Source organism: Ceratotherium simum, chromosome 34 (genome assembly GCF_057802395.1).
Source record: "Ceratotherium simum simum isolate JZ-2026a chromosome 34, ASM5780239v1, whole genome shotgun sequence".
NCBI classification, from domain to species: Eukaryota; Metazoa; Chordata; class Mammalia; order Perissodactyla; family Rhinocerotidae; genus Ceratotherium; species Ceratotherium simum.
Window position 1 is genome coordinate 13,101,412 of NC_141933.1, and position 20,251 is coordinate 13,121,662.

A 20,251-nucleotide genomic window follows, 5' to 3' on the forward strand; every position below is an offset into this window, starting at 1 on the left:
ATTGACTTTTTGGTTACATCCCTTATTTGCTTTTTGATCTTAACTCTTTTAATCTCCTTCACATTGTGTACTGCTAATAAATTATTAACTAATTTTGTTTTCTTATTTTTTTAATTTTTACTTTACATATTATTTTATGATTTGCTATTTTGTGCTTTTCGTTTTACTGCTTTCCAGAACTTGGAATTAATATTTTGAATGATTAATCTTTTATTTTCACCTGGACTTTTTTTCTCTATCTTTAAAATTGACTCTTTTTTTTCTTATTTCCATCAGTTTTATTGCTAGATAACCAATAAGATAGTTTCTTCGGTCTACTGTATATAAACATAGGTTAATAATCCTTTCCAGGGAAATCTGAATTCTCTTCCGTACATAGAAAATGTGTGCTACTAGAACATTCTTTTACTTTGTGCTGCCAGTAAAAGGGCACACATATCCAAACTTGAGACTTTTACAGAGCCCCAGTAAAGCATCAATGGTATCAGAACTGATTGTGGCTTGGCAGAGTCTTACCAAGTTTTACTTCACTCCAAATTTATGGAAGTGAGCCATACAATATCTGAATATGGATTCAAATAAGTAGATAAAAGTGTTCATGTGAGCTAAACCTATCTCCACATAACCTCATTGAGGTTACTATATCAAGGAGAGAAAGTGGCATAAGAGTATCATGTTTGTGCTTTGAGTCGCAGAAAGATAGTGTTATACGCCCTAACTATGCTAGACAAGTCGGGATTTAAAGCGTTTTAATGGGATAAGAGATTTAAAATCTTGGTGACAGGGATATTACTCAGAATCATACATTCCATCCCCAAAGTCCAGAATTCATAGGGTAAAATCCAAGATTACACAAATTGTATTTAGTAAAGATGAACCTGGGGAAAGTATCCAGCCCTGACAATGTCACCATGCTCTGATTAGAAAAGGAAGACTACAAAATACAGTAAATGGGAATGCAGAGGATTATGTGCAGTTTATTACTATTAAAAATGTTATCTTTCAAAGGAAAAACGGCTGAATTCAAGGGAATATGCAGTAATAGGGATAGAACTAAAACCTGAGTGCACACTTGATCTGTGAACTGGAAGACATTTCCCTAATCTGAGAGGCCCAGCATATTTACCTCAATTCTAGCCACGTCTCTCTCATCCATACTTTCCAGTGTTTTGATGTCCCATGGCATTTCTCTGAATCTCTCTCTCTCCTTGTTCTACTTTCCTGGCCAGTCTTTGAAAGAAATAAATGTTTTGCAAAGATGATCTAATAGCTGTTATGTTGGGAAATGTTATGTAGACCAGAGAGTTGTCCTATCATTTCCAAGACCTCTTCCTAAATTATATTACTTATTGTAGCATCTTTTCTGCTGCCATGACAACCATGCAAGGAATGGAACAGACCACGACAGACAGTGGTCCTTGTTGTACCAGCTGGGACATCAAGCTTCTCTAAATGCATATTTGTGGAAAGAGATGGCAGAGAAGTTCTTGAAGGGGGAACCCAAAGTCCTCGGGGTAAGTCGGTTGTGGATCTGGGAGAAGACCAAGCATGTAGAATCACAAGGGATCAGATATCACACCAAATACTCTGTCCCACCAGCTTTATAATACATCAGCCAGCCCTAGGAACATCAGTATTTGGTGTTCAGGCCCTATCAGTTGAAAAATGATACAATATTCTACTACATCAGTCTTCTGATTTAGTTGTGTTTAAAATATAGTGACTTCAGATCTACTCTAGGGTTGTGGGTCATCCGTGATAACTGTATTTAACTTAAGCATGGAAGAGTAGCAAATGAAAAGGCCACACGTGCACCAGCTGGTGTCCCATCAACAGACCTTCCTGACAGCTGATGGCACCATATTGTTACCATCTCTCTCTGGGGCATTTTCTTACCCTTCTTCTTTCCTCTCTGCATTTCTGTCTGGAGTCTCAGGTGGATGTTCCTAAAAGCAATAGACCATTTAAAGAAAGACAGGTTAGTGCAGGTGGAAGGACAGTGAACATACAGAATTATGTCTAGTCCAAGGTTTAAAACAGTGGGACAAAGTCATTGTGAAACTTTGGATCCTTTTGAATGCTATGGGGTAATGTACTCCAACTTCTCTATTTTAGACCCCAGTACTCACTTATATCCTCAGGCCTCAGACCCAGGAAATGGCATATTGCTCTTCTCTTTGTCTTCCTTTGTACATACTCTCCTTCCTTAGACTACTTCTCCTTTTGGAAGGTTTGCTTCCTAATTTCTGAATCACTCCTGTCTGAGCATGTGTGAAGGAGAGCACCGTTGTGGTAGCAGTAGTGTCATAGGTAGGCATCAGTAAAGCAGCTCTGGGTAGGTTCTGGTACACTCTTTTTTTATCTTGAAATTACTGAGGGAATAGGGATAGATATACCAAGAGATAATTTTAGTAAGTTCATATATCCACAGTTCTTTATGTGAATGAAAAGTGGCAAGAGAATATCAAGAAGACCATATGACAATTTCAGAAGATGATGAAGAAGGGTAGCATAGTGGTTGGATCGGGGTGGCTTTGATGCCATTTTTGTTGTAGATATCAGTTTATATTTCTTCATCATTTCTAGGTTGTGCAAATCCTGATTTCCTTGATGAACTTCAGCTTGGGAATAATAATGATTAGTGTCACGGTGTCATTTGATGGAATTTATTATGACTGTCCCATATCAGTATACTCGGGGTACACAATTTGGGGGTTGGTGACAGTGAGCAGAAGACCTTCTGATATAGTTGGAGACAACATGACATAGTTGTTAATATCCTGAGCTATGGAATCATATCCTAACCCTGTCTTGCAGTTCTATAATTTTGGGAAAGATCTCTAAACTCTTTTGACTCAATTTCTCATATTTACAGTTGGAATAATAATGTAAAACTCATAGAAAGCTAGGCAGATTGTATATATAATTTCTATCAGTTAGGATATATTACAGAAGCATGTAGCAAAAAAATCCAAACCAGAATAGATTAAACATTGAAAGCATTGATTATTTCACGAGAAGAACCCCGGTATCTAGTCATTTCCAGGATTGGTTAATTCAGGAGTTACCTCATTGAGGTAACCTCATTGAGGACTGCTGGCATACCGTATCAGACTTGTTGGCACATCTCATGGTTCAGAAATGTTTTGTGATGCATAAGTGGTTCATATTCCCAAGCCAACTGTGGGCAAAGGTCATGGATTTGCCATTATTTGCTTGGACTAATCAAGATTCACCTCTATGGCTGAGAATGGTTCATTGAAGCTCATGGGAGACCAAACAAAATGAGGAGTTTGTTAAGGGAGAAGGGAGAAGGGAGAAGAGGAGACATGGCTGGTATGCAGGCAATTTATAGTCAATTATCAAATCTTAACAAATGGTTAGCTTAGCAAATGCAACTGCCGTTAGATAAATTTTGTCTCCTAAGCTCGACATCAATAAATATAATTAAAGTTAAATTAAAATTTAAGGTAGTTTAAAAATTTTCCCCCAGAACAAAATGCAATGAGTTTCTCTGCAAATTGAGAGTGTAAATGGAGTATAACATATCAAGTTTCACCTACTGATGAGAGGAAAATACATTTATAAACTGGGTTTCTGTTAGAATCAGGAAACTTATTCAAGTGTTGTAGAGTTCTGTTGATCTACAAAGTTGAGAATGACATAGTTTAGAGTTTAAAGTCTATAATAAGCTAGCTTTTTGTACCCCGTTGCCCATTTATAGAAAAAAATGCAAGCTTTGAAAAACAGAAAATGCTGTTCTCCTTCTAGGCAGTTGTGCAATGCTTTATATATCTGATCATGCTGATGTCAATAGTAGCTCTTATCAAACTCTTACTATGATCTAGGCACTCTGCTGAGTGCTTTATATGTGCGATTCCATTTCAAACAATCATCACAAATTTCTGAGAAAGGATTTATCATCGTCCTAATTATATGGATGAAGAAATCAGGCCTTAGAGAGATGAAGTAACTTGACCAAGATCACACAATTATTTGGTATGGGAATCAGGGCTCAAATAGGGTCTGTCTAATTCCAGTATTTCATGCATCTAACCACTCTAGTTTTCTGCTTCCCTTTTCATTTCCTTTTCAATACCACTTTGGAAAGGAGTTTTCATAATTTATGCCTTCTATACATTTTCAGTAGTTTATCAGGAACTGCAGGAGCTGTGTCTGTCAACTGAGGCATCACTCAGACTATTGTAGGAATCCCACTAGATGAGCCTTTGCACAGTTGGTGGAACATATTTTGCTGGTACCTTCAGTTATTCTTACAACCTTATTTCCATCCCTCGCCTGTGAACTACGTCATTTCTCTCCCTATGCAGCGCAAGAACCAACACCAAGAACCAGTCACAAATTTCTCTTACTTTTGGCCCTTTAGTCCCCAGTAAAGCTATATGTACTTTATCACAATTGTATAAAATTATCTCCACATTAGTCTATATGTTCAAGTTTGTCTTTGTGTACTTTTGGAATATTGTAATATTTTATTTCTATGTATCTTTCACATTCCTTGTTAAGTTTTTTCCTCTCAGAAACCTTATATATTTTTGGCTATGGTAAATGGAGTTCTCTTATGAAATCCTATCTTCAAACACACACATATTTATAAAATGTATATATCATTTCTGTATATAATGATGTTCCCATGTGCCTTACTGAGTTTTCTTAGAGTTTATACTAGTTTTTAGTAGATAATCTTGGATGTTTTCAGTAAAACATATTCATATTTAAATAACAGTAATTTTAACCATTTGCTTCAAATATTTTTCTTATATAATTATTTTGGTTAATATACTAATAATAGTAATACATAATGGTTTACATCTTTATCTTGATTTTGACTTTAATGAGATGGCCCTATGTTTCCCCACTAAAGACGAAGAATACATTTAGACTGAGAATGATGTTCTATCATGTTATGGAAAATGCAACTTTTCATATTTTATAAATAATGTTTAAGTCAATAATAATGTTGAATTCTATTAAGTGTCTTATCAACACTGTAAACATGAATAGCAATTAGCATGTAAGTTTTCTCCTTAAACCCATTAATTTCATAAATTATGGTAATATTTCAATATTAAAAAATCTAGATATTTGAAGAAATACTCCACTTGTTCATGTTTCATTTAATATAATACAATGGATGAGTCCACCTGCTATTTTTTTCCAGAGGAGACTTAGTTTAGGTTAATCATCTCTATGTCTTTGTATTTAGAAATTTGCTGAAGAAAATTATCAAGCTGTTTCATTAGCTCAGTCTTTTTTGGTATAAAGATAGACTTTTTGAAACTTCTGAATTCAAATCTGTAAAGCAAACCCAGAAACTCAAACAGTTAAATAGTTTAAGGCAGGGAGTCCAATCGACTTCACTATAGTCTTTCTGGCTAAGCAGAAAATAATTACCCAATTGATGGAGTCAAATGAAATAGTATAATCTAATCATCATCTAATATAGAATTTAAAATTTTTCTTTGTTACTATTTTATTTACAACTTTTAATAGTCATTTTAAATGAAAACAATCGTTAGGGTTTTTTCTTCTGTAATACGTTATGAAATTTTGGTACCATATTAGATTTACTTCATATCAGGAATTTAGAAACTTTCTTTATATTTCAATTTCAAACAGTTTAAATGCCATCACAGAGATTTTCTGAAAGCCTTGATAAATTCTCCTGTGAATCCATCTGGTAGAATTTCTCTGCTGTTTCTGAGAAAAGGGGACAGTTATTTGCAAACTTTTGTGTTTCTTCCAATATAATTGGTCTGTTTAGCATATTTATCACATTTTGGGATGAGTTTTACTAAGTTATGACTTCACATATTTGTTTAAAATTTTTTACCTGCATGTTGTCTCCTGTTATTAGTTTCTTATATCAGAGTCCTTGTCAATTGCAGCAGGAACTAGAACTACAAGAGGTCTGGTGAGTAATATTTCCTCTGTTTTGTTCCAAAGAAGCAGAATTAACCACATATGTATTCTGCCAGAATAGAAAACAAATTATGTTTGTTTTCAAAAAATCAGGCGAGATTATAAGTTTTACCTAGTTTGATTGGTCTTTCAAAAATTGCAGTGAAAAATTGGCTGGTAATAGAATTACGGACATCAAAATGAATAGTTTGAGAAGGTAGTTGCTGAGAGAATCTTTAGGAAAATACTGAGAATTTCTGAGAGGAAACGTCAAATGGATAGGTCATACAAAACCTATACCTTGAGATCCAGCCCCTCCACCACAGTGCCACCAAATGTTGGTGTCACATTGTATTCATTGACATTGATGAAAATATGTATTCCAACTGTATGCAGAAAGCATGTTGATTCAGTTTGCAATTTAAGAAATTCAGAATAAGACTATTAAATAAGAAGAATCAAATTTAACACAAAGCTTTCGTGCTAATGTGTCTTTCACAAAGCCAATAAAAGGCAAAAGTCCAGATCTCAACAAATGTTTTTCCTAGCTAAAGACCATATTGGAGTTTTCTTCACTCAAAGGATAAATATCAAACTATGGAGGTGATCCATATGGCTTTTCCAAATCTGGCCTCAGTCTGTCTCCCAGGCATCTCCTCTGCATATAACCATTAGAATCTACCTCGTGCTACAGCCACACTAAAGCTCTCATACTTTCTCGAGGAATTTTAGTTCTTATAAAAACCCTCCATAACTTAACTGAGAGAAGACAGTATAGGGCAAGGAATACACAGCAAACAGAAATAATATGTGAATGGCACAGAGAGATGAGGGACAAGCAGCATTTAGAAAATAATGAGGAGTCGGGCATCTGGAACAGAACATGGTAGGAGTTGCACACAGACAAGACTGTCCAGCAAAGTGTGACGGGTATGGAAACCCCTGCTAAGGAGATTGGAGTTTATGTCATGTATCCATGGGAGTCATCTGAAGGATTTAAGTTTGAGAACAACAAGAACCTATTTGTGTTTTGGCAGGAGATTAGAGTTGAAACTACTCTAAGGAAAGAGACAAGTTAGGAGACTATTGCAATAATCAAGATAGAGAAGATGGACTGGGTTGGACAAGAAGTGGTGAGTGTAAAGTGATTGATGGAGACGTATCTGAGGATGTTGTTGGATTCTTTAATTGTTTTTCATTCCTTTCTAGGTCCAAGGGAGCCTAGGAGTGAGCGTCATCAGCTCTGTCTTTGCTGCAGCAGGGATCTTAGTCACTGTGACCAGAATGATTATTTTTTCACTCCGTTACTCTCACTGTTACTATAACCAGAGGTTGGAAAATTGTTCCGTGGTCATACCTGTTTTAATGCTTAGTGCTTCCTCTTTTCGTGGGATACTGTGGTGGAAGCAAGACACAAGAACCCTGGCTCTGGCAAAAGTAACAATCAGTATCCCCTAATTGATGAATCACTTTGGGAAGTTAGAAGTGATTGAGAATTAGGACAATCTTTTATTTAGGAGTCAGGCCCACATCTCATCTCTCTCTTTGCTCCTTCTCTAAATGTGTTGAGGAAAAGTGGGAAGAAAGCTCGTAGCTACAGAACACCCGCTCTGCAATAATTAGTGTGCCAAACATTTTGCATAAATCTTCCTGTTCAATTTCAAAACACTGGTAAGTTTGTGCTGTTATCCACTCTAAAAATGGAGCCCAGATGTCAGTCGTTATGTGTCCCAGGGCTTGCTGGTGGAACCTGATGCATTTACCTGGTTCTCTAATAATAAAGCAAAACTGTTTCAAATATTATCCTACAAACGGTGAATAACCCAGTATCCCTCCCAACATCTCTGGATGTTCTTGCGGGATTAAGCACTTCTGGCCTCAACATCCAGCTCCTGGCAAATTCTCAGTCTCTATTCTGTATTTTAATACTTTTCTGTACCACTTGCCCTTGTCTAGATATTATCCCAATTACTTTATTATCCAAATTACCACTTACACGAGATTTTGTAGGTAGTAAAACATCTTAAAGTGTTGAATAAGTGTGGGAAGGAAGCGTCATTGCTGCACCCATAACAGACTAAAATGTGGTGAAATATTTATTATTAAAAAGTCTATTAGCTGTTCTCAACACCACTCAACTTTCTGTTCACTCTTCTCCATATGAACTTCCAGCCTTTCACTGTGCTGCTTAGTTCTTGCTCTCATTGCCTCCTTTCCTCACCGAAATCTGGAAACTCAGCATTCTTCCTAACTTCTTATGCAGATCAATCGCATTACCTTTTCTTCATTCTTTGCTGATCCTAAGTGCATCTTGAGTGTCATATATTCACACCAAAATAACCCTTTCGGTGTCTTTGCTAAAATAATTTACCTCCCTTAGGATTTCTAACAGTTCTTACAGTAAGCAATTTTATTTCTTACCACTCACTCAAAATAAGAAGAGAGTTTCTTCAGAGAACTTAAGACATTTGTCCAAGTTCACACAGTTAGAAATTGGCTAAAGCAATATTAGTTTCTGTAACTTCCTGCCTCTAATCCTCCTATTGCTTAAAATTGTTCATGTAGTTATGCAGAAGCAGAATCTTACTTCCAGTTTCTGAAGTATTCTCTACTCATAGAGTTTAAGGGCACAATGATAGGGGCAAAAATTGGAATTCACCAGCTTCACAGGGCTGGCTTCATGGGCATGGGACCTGTGCTGTCACACAGGACTTGGTAGTTAGAAGAGCTCCACACTTGGTTTACTGCTCTGCTCTTGCTGCCTTGAAGTTCTTAATACTTTTTCCACAAGAGGCCCTATAAATGCTGTAGCCAGTCCTGCTTTTATCTCAATCACCTTCTCCCAGACAGCATCACAAATCCCTATTGTGTGAACATTTTTTCTGCCTGTCCTCATAGCAGAGCACATCCGTAAGGGCTTCCTGGGATCAGAAGCACCAGGTCTATTCCTACCTGGGCACCTGCACAGTCAGTCCACAGGTCTATGAGCCCACATTCTATGCCCAGTCCTAGGGTTGACACTCTGGGAGATGTAAGAAGGAGACCAGGCCCCTACCTTCAGGAATATCCAGTTCTCCTGGGAAGAAAACATAGAATTATTGGAAAACAGTTAGAAGTTGACAAAGGCCCAAGGGCTTATGTTTGAATATACTTATAACAAGAGGTTAGAAAGAAGTGAACACTTTGAAGGAAAGATAGAGCATGCACTACCTGGAATCATTAACAGAACCAGATGAAATTGCCAATGATCAACTCTACTTGATCTAGAAATACTGTGATTTCATATGGTTCAAACTATATATATAATATGTATTTTTTTCTACTTTTTTTTGGAAACCTATCCTGACTCTTGTTTTTGTAGATGAAGTTTTATTGGAATATAGCCACACCCATTTGTTTATATGTTGTCTATGGCTGTTTTTGTACTGTAACAGCAGAGTTGAGTTTTTGTGACTACATGGCCTGCAAAACCTAAAATATATGCTAACTGGCCCCTGATAGAAAGTTTCTTAGCTCCTGGTCTACCCTACTAGATGGTAAAATACTTGAGGTTATGGAAATTGTTTGTTTTGTTTGCTGCTCTATCTTGTGTGCCTACAATTCCTGAAACATAGATGCTACTGAATATGTTGAAGAGATGAGTAAATAGATAAAGAAATGATGAATGAGAATATTCGCAAGGTTCAAGTAAGTCAGTGTCACTCATGTCCTGGGCTCTTGATCTATTGGCTCTTCCATAGCAGAGGTTCTATGCCTGTCCATGGAGAGAAAAAAAATATTTAGACCAGAGAATCCAAGGCATCAATGCAGGCATCCAATTCAAATTTTTAGGAATAAGAGTACTGCCCAATGTTTCTCAAATCTGAACCTACATTTTGCCTAAAGATTAGACCTAAGCCAACTCTGGGAAAATGGATTAAACACCAACTAACTTGGTGTTCATTGTTGCATTAGTTTCTTATTGTTGCTGTAACAAATTACTATGAAATTACTGACTTAAGATAACATAAATGTATTATTTTACAGTTCTGGAGGTCAAAAGTTTGGAATGAATCTCACTAAGCTAAAATCAAAGTGTTATCACGGCTGTATTCCTGTCTGGAGGCTGTGAGGGAGAATCAATTTCCTTACCTTTTCTGGTCTCTTGAGGTTCCCTACATTCCTGGGCTTGTTGTCCCATTCTTTATCTTCAAAGCAAGCAGTGCAAAATCTTCAAATCTCTCTTGGACTTTGACCCCTCTGCCTCCTGCTTCCATTTATAAGGGCTTTGAAATTATTTTTGGCTCACTGGATAATCCAGGATAATTCCTGCATCTCAAGGTTAGCTAATAAACCTTAATTCCATCTGCAAACTTAATTCTTCTTTGCCATGTAACTTGACATATTCACAGCCTCGGAGTTAGGATGTGGACCTCTTTGGTCTATTATAATTCTGCCTACAATTATTACACTGCCTACAATTACTAAGATATCATGTCGTATTATTGCTTCAACTATATGGAATTCCTAGCCTTTTAATGAATTAAGTTGATAAATATCTTTATCATCACTTCCCCCCCATTTATAGCATTTTCACACTCTGCATCTACAATAGCACTGGAAAGCTGAGGGTGGGGAAAAATTATTATTTTATTAGTGAAAAAAGTGAGAGGTAAGTGACATTTAGCAGGCTAAGAATTAGATAAGGGTATGGCTGCAATTAGGAGCCAGTTTTCCTGATCTCTGGTCCATGCTTCTTCTCTTTTGGTATTATAATCAGTGGTCAATGTTTTGAACTTGTCATTTCTGTTCCTCATGTTTCCTTGTTATGAATTTATTCTTAGGGTGTGGATAGGATAGTGCTTATTTTAAGTGTGCTCGAGTTCTGCGTTTCTGTGTCCCTCACTGTGTTTGGATGCAAAGTAACCTGTTGTAATCCAGGTGGGGTGGGTATCGGGCTTCCCTTGAAGATATCTGCATTTGTTTTCTATTGCTGTGTAATAAATTACACAAACTTAGAGGCATAAAACAACACATATTTATTATCTCTCAGTTTCCATGGGTCAAGATCTGGCCATAGGTTAGCTGAATTTTCTGGTTAGGGTTTTATAAGGCTAGAATCAAGGAGCTGGCTGTGGCTGTGGTCTCAGCTGAGGTCTCTGGTCCTCTTCCATGTTCACATGGCAGAATTTATTTCCTCTCAGCTGTGGAACTCACAACAACTTACTTCTATGTTGAGGCCTACAGGAGAACAAAAGTCTGGCGCTTTAAGGAATTTTTAAAGAGTTCACATGATTAGGTCAAGTCTATCCAGAATAATGTCCTTTTTGATAAACCCAAAGTCAGCTGATTAGTAACATACTCACAAAATTGGTATCCCATCATATACAGAGGTCCCACCCATACTCCAGGGGAGGGAATCATACGGAGACATAGATGACCAGGTGTCATCTTAGAATTCTGCCTACCACAATGGATAAAGATAAGCTATTTTCTTCATCCTTACTCCCTCAAAGGACCTCCCTTCTTAGTCCAGAGAATACTTCACAATGGAGAGGTCCCCAGAGAGTGCCAGATGTTACTCCATTATCCTATTATTGCAGCCTTCCTTGGGCTGCTGAAGAAAGTCAGTGTTTCACACTTCTCTATCAGTGTGTGCACATCTGCACATTCTCTTACCCTGAGACCTGCAGCAGATCCTCCTGGCTGCAGAACAGAAAGAATGTCACACGGAGGATTGGGAAATGGGAGGAGAGAAGAGACCAAGATGCACTAGGAAGAATAGAACAAGGATATCTTCCAAAAATTGAGGGTTCCGGGGTGAGAAAATGGCTATTAAAAGCCCAAGAGATCCTCTTTAGTTTTATTACTCAAAGGCCTAGGTCAGACAAAGGACAAAATCAAATCATAAAATAATAATAGTTTGATGAGATTATTTTTCTGATGCTTTTCTCCACCATTTTGTGCCTCTTTACTTTCTTTTGGGGCTCCCATGCTACACCACATCTCCTACCCCACAGTCCTTCCCCACAGAAGAGAGATTGACTAAATCATGCTAACTTTATTAGTGGTCTCTTGCATTGTTAAGACCCTGGAAACTAGACTTTCTCAGCAATTCCCAGTGATTTTCTAATTTCACTGAGTGAAGTATTTTTTCATTAAGTGAAACATTTGAACAAGGGAGCAAATTCCTTAGTAACATTCATATCATAATATCTAGGGCTGTGTTCCCTTCTGCTCCTAGAATAGTTACAGAGCTGAGAAATGTTGCTCCCCTTAATTTTACTGGTCACAGAGCTGGAAAGTGTGAATCAAGAAAAGTAATGGCTTTGGGACATGTAATGCCTAAGTCTTTATCCCTCCTGGATCTCCCCCCATGCACACTCCATTTCACATTGAGTTTGTGGATGAATGACCAGCATTTTCCTCAGTTTACTAATGATTCCTGGCACACTCAGTCAGTGTGGTTTTTGCAATGCTTTAGTCATGGCCAGCAAAGCAATGACTTAGGTATGCTCTTGCCATCAGCATGAATAACCTGGTTTGGAAGAAAAGCTCTGTATTTTCCATGACACCTTGGTTTACCAAACTTGTTGGGCACCATCATCCATGCATAAGATCAATCCACTTGCAAGACCACAACAACAGCTATCAGCATCTCATGCCAAGAGCTATCATTCAGTGTTTTTCTTAAATCTATTCTCATCTAAAGAATGCTTGAAAAACACCACCAATTTATGTAGAGACTGAATTGAGAGAAGAAAAAGTAGACTCTGATGATGATGCATTGTGTGGACAAGAAAGGGAAACCCCGAGATTATTTGCTTGACTCACCTATGGTATTCTGATTGATTCCACAGGTTGTCTTCATTCAGCCGTCAGATCCTCACATGGCAGAAACAGCATCTCATGCACCAGTTACATGAGATTTGACACCACCATTAGATCAACAGCAATAAGTTCTGGAAACCTATCTTGACATTTATGCAAGAACTCCACTTGGGAAAGTACCAAAATCCAACTCTGATTTTGATATATACATATAAAATTCAGAACTATGTTCTAATTTTCCCCCAAGAACTCAACAACTCATTTCGTTGGCTCTTTATCAACAATAGCAGAAATTAAATAAATATATCATGCATTTAATGAGTTTATAGCACTTGAAAGTTTTTCATCCATCTTCAGGACTTTATCAAGGGACGTGAAGGTGGTAAATAAGATTTGGCAGAAGAAGGGCAAGAAGATATTGCTGAAGTGAGACCTCCATGCAGACTGCATATTTCCGCTTCCCTGGCCAATACTCCTCCCACTTGTTTGACTTTCTTTTCCCGCCTTTGGGAACTCACGGTGTTTTTACCTTCAGAAAGTTGAGATGCGTGGCTTTTGCCTTCCTATCTTTTTCCTGCTTTCCTTCTCCCGTAGAAAATACCATAACACAGTCAGTCCTTATATGTGCACAAACCATTATTTGAGTTTAATTATACATGCAGTAAAAATCATATCACGGATCGGATTCAACTTATATTTCCTCTCTCTCTCTCTCCACCTTCCTCTTCTTCCCTCTCTCTCATTCTCTCTCCTACAGGGCAGAGTTTTATCTTAGTCAAATTTGTGTCCAGTGCCGTATATGTGATTGTGCAATACGTGATATTTACTGAATGTTCACTAAATACATTTGATTTGTTACATAGCAGAAAGAAAATAAAATTAAAGACAATAAGTTCTTGTACTGCCTTCTTCCCATTCAGATGTGATGTGGTGGAAAGAGACCAAGTGTTGATGTCAGGAAATATAGTGTGGTGGTAAAGAATGTGGGCTTTTTAATCATATCACCCTGGGTTTTCATCTTGAAAATTGCATTTCTATCAATTGCTACTGTGTGGCCATAGCCATACAACAAAATTTCTCTGTACTTCGTATTTCTCTTCAGTAAAATGGTGATAATATCACCTGGCTCAGAGACTCGTGATAAATACTTGATACGATGTGGATAGAGCAACCAATACTCTGATTGGCTCATGCATAGCCTTAAGAGTTTTAATTTATACACATACATGAATATATGTACATGTATATGTATTCATATATATGTATATATATATATCATTTCACTATCATTTTATTCCACACCTATTTATAAAGTGCCTATGATAGGCAGGTATTGTTTTAGCACAGGAGAATATAGTGGTGAACAAGAGAGATGATGTCCTTCCTCTCTTGTAGGTTAAACTTATAGGGCAAGACATAACCGAACATATGAATATTCAATCAAAATATTTTCATATGTTGTTAGAAGCTGTACGGAAGCTATATGTAAGTTAATGGGCTAGAAAACTGCTGGTGGTAGTGGTGGGGGAGTGTGGGACACTAGAAAGAGTAACCAGGAACCTTCTTTCTGAGGACGTGATAGTTTCATTGTGATAGGAGAAAAACGATCATTATGTTTTCACAGACATTTTCTCTTTTTTTGTTTCAATTTTTTTTCCAGCTTTATAGAAGTCTAATAGACTAATAAAAATAGTGTGTGTTTAGGGTGTACAATGTGATGTTTTCATATATGTATACATTTTGAAATGATCACCACATATCCATCACCTCACATAGTTACCCTTGATTAGTTTTGGTGAGATTAAACTTTTTAAGCAAATTTCAAGTATGAAATACAATATTATTAACCATAGTCACCATGCTGTACATTAGATCTCCAGAACATATCCATCCTACTTAACTGAAACTTTGTACCCTTTGACCAACATCTACCAATTTCCCTCAACCCCAATCCCTGGCAATCACCATTCTACTCTCTGCTTTTATGAGTATGACTTTTGTAGATTCCACATTTAAGTGAGATCACAGAGTATTTGTCTTTCTGTGTCTGGTTTATTTCACTTAGCGTACTGTTCTTCAGTTTCAAACATGTTGTTGTGAATGGCAAGAATTCCTTCTTTGTTAAGGCTGAAAATATTTTTGTGTATATATATGTGTATATGTATTTATATATACATATACCTATATGTTATATATATATGTAAAATTTTCTTTATCCATTCATCCATCGATGGACTCTTTGGTTGTTTTCATATCTTGGCTATTGTGAATAATTCTACAATGAAAATGGGAATGCAGGTATCTCTTCTAGAGAGTGATTTCATTTCCTTTGAATATATACCCAGAAGAGGAGTTGCTGGATCACATGGTAGTTGTATTTTTAATTTTTTCAGGAACCTCTGTAGTCTTTTCCATAATAGCTGTACCAATTTACATTCCCAGCAACACTGTACAAATGTTTCCTTTTCTTCATATCCTCGTCATCACTTTGTATCTCTTGTCCTTTTGATAACAGCCACTCTAACAGGTATGAGGTGATATGTCATTGTGGTTTTGATTTGCATATGTCTGATGATTAGTGATATTGAACACCTTTTCATATACTTGTTGGCCATTTTTACCTCTTTTTTGAAGAAATATCTAGTCAGGTCCTTTAGTCATTTTCCCTCCCTCGCTTATTATTTTCTTTCTCCAATACTTCATTTATATTTTATAGCTTTTGGTACACAGCATTTATACTCATTTGTTCTGATAATCATGGCCTCAATTTCCCCTAAGGAGTCATCATTCCCTTACTCCCAATTTATGCTGACTCTATCCTCTACTTCTCCTAGATTTGGGCAATGGCAGAATTATATCAACCCAACTACAGTGACTGGTTCCTGCGTCACTTACCCTTGTGAACTAAGAAAAACCAATTGTATGAAAGACTGACATTTCCAATCAAAGCTAATCCTGGCATTTTTGCTTCACTGACCAGGAAGGAGAGTCTCCCTCTTTTCTCTTTCCTTTTGGGGTTTTATAGATGTTGAACTGTGAGAATGTAAATCGGCTTTTGTTAGCAGCCATCATTCTACTATATGAATCCTGTCAGAGACAAACACTCCCAGAGGAGAGCAGAACTGAGAGGTTCCTAGTAAATGATCAGTTCCTAACAATGTCATTTGTATCTCTGAGTCAAGGTGTACTTGGAGTTGGGCCATCCCCCAGAGTCCGGGCAATCTCTGAAGTTTTAAATACGTAAAGAAATTAAAATAGAACTATTCAGGTAGTGCAATAACTGGGACAAATCCCTTTATGGCTTCCTCTCTTATTCAGAATAAAAGCCAAAGCTCATATGAAGCCCTACAAGACTCTACATTACTTGATTCTTTGCTGTTTCTTGGATACACTCATATTTGCTGAGCTGTTGAGTTTTTTAAAAATGGCCAGATAACGCCTTCTTTTAGTGAGAATTTTTGCACACATGAAGCTTTTTATGTCATATTTATATAAGCAATCTAAGAGTAGTACATTTTTAACTGTAAAAAGTTTATACAAACATATAGGCTCTACGAGCAAAATGATATGATTCTAAATTTTAAAGAAGACTGCCTGCATTTACATCATGTCTTTTTAAACTTTTCACTGATTTATACCTATAAATTTTTTTTTGGTCTGTTTTTATTGATTGATTTTTCTCCTGGTTACTGTCATTGTTCTGCTGCTGGGTATGTATAATAATTTTTGATTGGATGCTGGATATTGTCATCTGTATGTGGTTCAGTTCTCAAGTTTTTTTTTCCCCCAAAGACTATTACACTTCATTTATGGCTGGAGGTTAAACCTGAGGCCCAGACTGATTCTTTTGAGACTTTTAAAGACCTTAGTAAGGAGATTTTAGCCTTGTTATTACTCTTGGCTAGTTTAGATTTATTGTTAAGCCATAATGAAATCGAGGACGAAGGAGTTAAAATTTCCCTGGATTAGGATGAAACCCTGTCTTGTACTCACAAGGTTAACGGGAAGCAAAGTAACCAAAGTTTCAGAGCTTGCTTTGCAGAACAGCAGGAGGACCGTTGATAAGAGAGTAGCTTGCTGACAGCACCCCCACCACCCGACTAAGCATTGCACTGGAGCGTGGAGAAGATAAAATGACTGATTGTAATCCTTAGACATCACAGACTAAAAATTCACTGCATGCAACACATAGAAAGCCCCCCAAATTTGCACATGCAACCCATGAAGAAATATGAAAGACAGTGGCGTCTGTGCAGAGGATTCTTAGAACTTCAGCCTCCAAGACCACATGCTCTCCCTCCCCTGCCTAAAACCTCAGATGAAAACTCTTATCTTTTTCCCTTCAAGGAGGTGGATCTGAGTTTTAACTACCATATCTTTGTCTGGTTGCCTTTTGATAATAAACTTCTTTCCTTGCCATAAGCCTGGCCTTCCAGTTACTGGCCCTCTTGTGTGGCAGATAAACGAATTTGGTTATTCTTTGATTGGACTTTGGAATTTCAGCCTGTAAATGGATACTATTTGACAATGAATTTAAAAGGCCTCTTGTGCAGATTTCAGAAACTCTGTCTCTGCACAGCTACCTCCTTTATGGTTCTATAATCACTAATTCTGGCTGCCTCAGCTCCTTCAAACTCTGGTTTCTATCTTTTCAGTACAGTAAGATCCTCATGAATTCTCCTTGACAATGGCCTGGAAAGTTCCTTCATGAAGAAAATCAGAGCAATTGTTATATTCACATCTATTTCCATTTTCTCAGTGTTGAAAGCCCTGCATTGACTACTATCCAATGCCCACAAGCATTGTTTAAAATTTTTTCCAGTTTACTAATTGTAGGAGTGGGAGAGTAAGTCTGGTTGCATGATGACTGGAAGAATTGTGCTTTAATTTTAAAAGATGCCCATAAACAGAGATGGCTTTTCTTCATTCTGTTGACTCTGCCTGGAAATCTCTTACTCTCCTTCACCTAACTCTCCTTTCATTTGTCTGTCTCCTACTCATTCAAGAAGTCTCCAGTTAGATGTATCCTTCTCCAGGTAGTCTTCTCTGCATCACCAAAGTCAAATTAATTGACCTTCCTATAAGCTCTCCTAGAATACTCTTCTTTACCTTGCAGAGAACTGATTATCCTGGATTATGACAATATGTTTACTTGTCTGTATGCCCCATAATCTATAAGTTGATTGAGGGCAGGGACTCTATCATTTTTCACCATTTTTTTCTGCAGCACATAGCACACTGCTTGGCTCATAATAACTTTTCTCTAAGAAAATGTTGAATGAATGAGAATCGAACGTGACTTTACTTTTCTCCTCCATGTGAAGTAAGTATTGGTTTTATATTAGAAATGAGGAATCTTAGGTTCAGAGAAATAACAAAGGCATGCAATAAATGATTGGTATTGGGTGTGTCTTAGTCAAAGACCAGGCTCTTTCCATGATATCAGCTTCCTCTTTGATTTAGGAAAGTGCCATATTAATTATTGCTATGCAACTAACTTGTTGACATTTTACAGACATTTATCTCTAATGGTGGAATGTCATGTAAAAAATACATTTAAATTATGTATATAATGGCAACACACAGTTCTCTAGGGAGAAAAGGGGAACATGTGAAATTGTGACAGGGTGCTTTTCAAGTGATTTTAAATGCCATAAAATTAGTTTTTGTAAATAAAGATCTTTGAGCAGAGTCTGACATGCAGTAAATCCTCAACCACTGATATACATTATATACACTGATATACCACTAATAGTGGTAATAACCACCATTATTTTCCTATAAAAGACTGTATGAGGCAGTCACTGCTTCTTCAGCAAATTTCACAATTGACCTCCACATCCATATAAGGGACACAGACTCAATTAGCACTTACGACATAAAAAAGGAACTAGCTGTGCGTGTCAGAAATACTCAGCACTACGTTTGGGATTTAGAAAAACAGCTAGAAGAGGAATGCAGATTTAAACTGAGTGAGGTGTGGAGTGGGGGAAAGCGATTGTATCTGGACTGAAGGCACTTGCCCAGCATCTCAGGCACTTATAAGACACACGCAGAAGTTGCAAGCTTGAAGAAAGGTAGGTCCAGGGCATGCCTTCCTAGGCTTTTGAGCTGATGGTTTCCTCAACCACTGGTTCCAAGATCCCTGAGAGTCGAATGAGAGAGGATGAGGTCACCTCTCATGGCACAAGGTGGTATTCCAGATTGGGGTGGGTTGAGTGCACCTTTAAATGTATGTTTAAGAGGCTTGGGGAACAATTTGCTGCAGAGGATGTCGGTAAGGACAAGCTTCTGATGGCTGATATTGGAAGAGATTTTTTTAGTTACTTTTGTTCTCTAAATCTACAGGCTACCCAGAAACTGAAAACAATATTATACACTATAGACTAATTATTTCATGTACTCTTGATGCCCTTTCTTCCATCGTCTTTATTATCTGTCTCTGAAATGTTATTTTTAATTTAACACTTAAGGAAAGATCTGCCACATGAAGAATTTGGTGGAGATGTTGTATGTCAAAGGTTGGGTCCCCAGTCCTATGCAGGCCCTGAGATGGACTGTGGCCTGACCTAGTTCTCCTGCTATCTTTGGCACCATTCATGAGACACCCAGGCAGAAACTGAGGCTGCCCATGTGGAAGTCTACTAATAAAAGAGACTATGTAGATTCTTAGCATTCTTGGGATCAGAAAGAAGCTTGAAGGCAATTGTGCCCAATGCATTCTTTCCTCAGATGAGGTAAAGGAAACCCAGAGAAAGGAAATAATTTAACCAGAGTGACACTAGTTAGTAAAAAAGCTAGGAGTAGAACCCATACGTCTTGATTCCGAGTACAGGCCTTTTCCCTGCTCAGGTCACCATTTCTACATTACGATCATTCTATTTTTTAAGTTTGAAGGAAGGAAAGGCAACCCCTTCAGACCACCCTCTTCATGCTCTCTCCTTCGGAATTGTGACCCATGACAGGGGTGGTGACATAAAAATAAGGAAAGAAAAGACTGATTTTGGTGCTGATCCACAAGGCCATTTGAGGCAGTAGAAGAAGAGAGAGGAGTTTTCTAGGTTTCTCCACATCTGTAACAGGAACAACAACAACAAAAAGACACTGTAGTTGTCAATGGCCCAATGTATGTCACAATGATGGGACAAGACTAGGATTCAAAGTCTTTCCCAATCTGGAAGAAATGTCCCTTATATCTGTCCAATATTCTCTGTTGTTTTGGTTTCCTTGATATTTGAATGTAGGAAATTTAAGCCCTGGAGAATAAACACAAATATTGTCCTTGACACATGGATTTCTATGGTATGAAGGTAGGAGTAGTTATATGAAGTTATAGTAAGAGTTTTTAGAGAGAAAGATAACTAGTCCTGAGTGACCAGGACCTCACATATATTACCAAAGAACTAAGGAATGAACATGAGTCATTTGAAAGCATTATTTTAATATAATGTCTGCTCTGGGGAATCTCACAGTCTTATTTAATATAGAGGTGGAACCACCAGCGGTGTTTGATAAGACT

General features: G+C 37.4%; 1 protein-coding gene and 1 pseudogene across 1 annotated transcript in view; both read left to right on the top strand.

Annotated features, from left to right (window-relative positions):
- Positions 1-1,371: 1,371 nt before the first annotated feature.
- Positions 1,372-12,860, top strand: LOC106802988 (membrane-spanning 4-domains subfamily A member 4A-like; annotated as a pseudogene).
- Positions 12,861-18,676: 5,816 nt separating this feature from the next.
- The window catches only part of LOC101391517 (membrane-spanning 4-domains subfamily A member 4A-like), a 29,014-nt gene continuing 27,439 nt past the window's right edge, over positions 18,677-20,251 (top strand). Inside the window, exon 1 of the mRNA XM_004437778.3 lies at positions 18,677-18,809. The gene's annotated coding sequence lies outside the window, so the exon portion shown is untranslated. The remainder of the gene's footprint in view (positions 18,810-20,251) is intronic.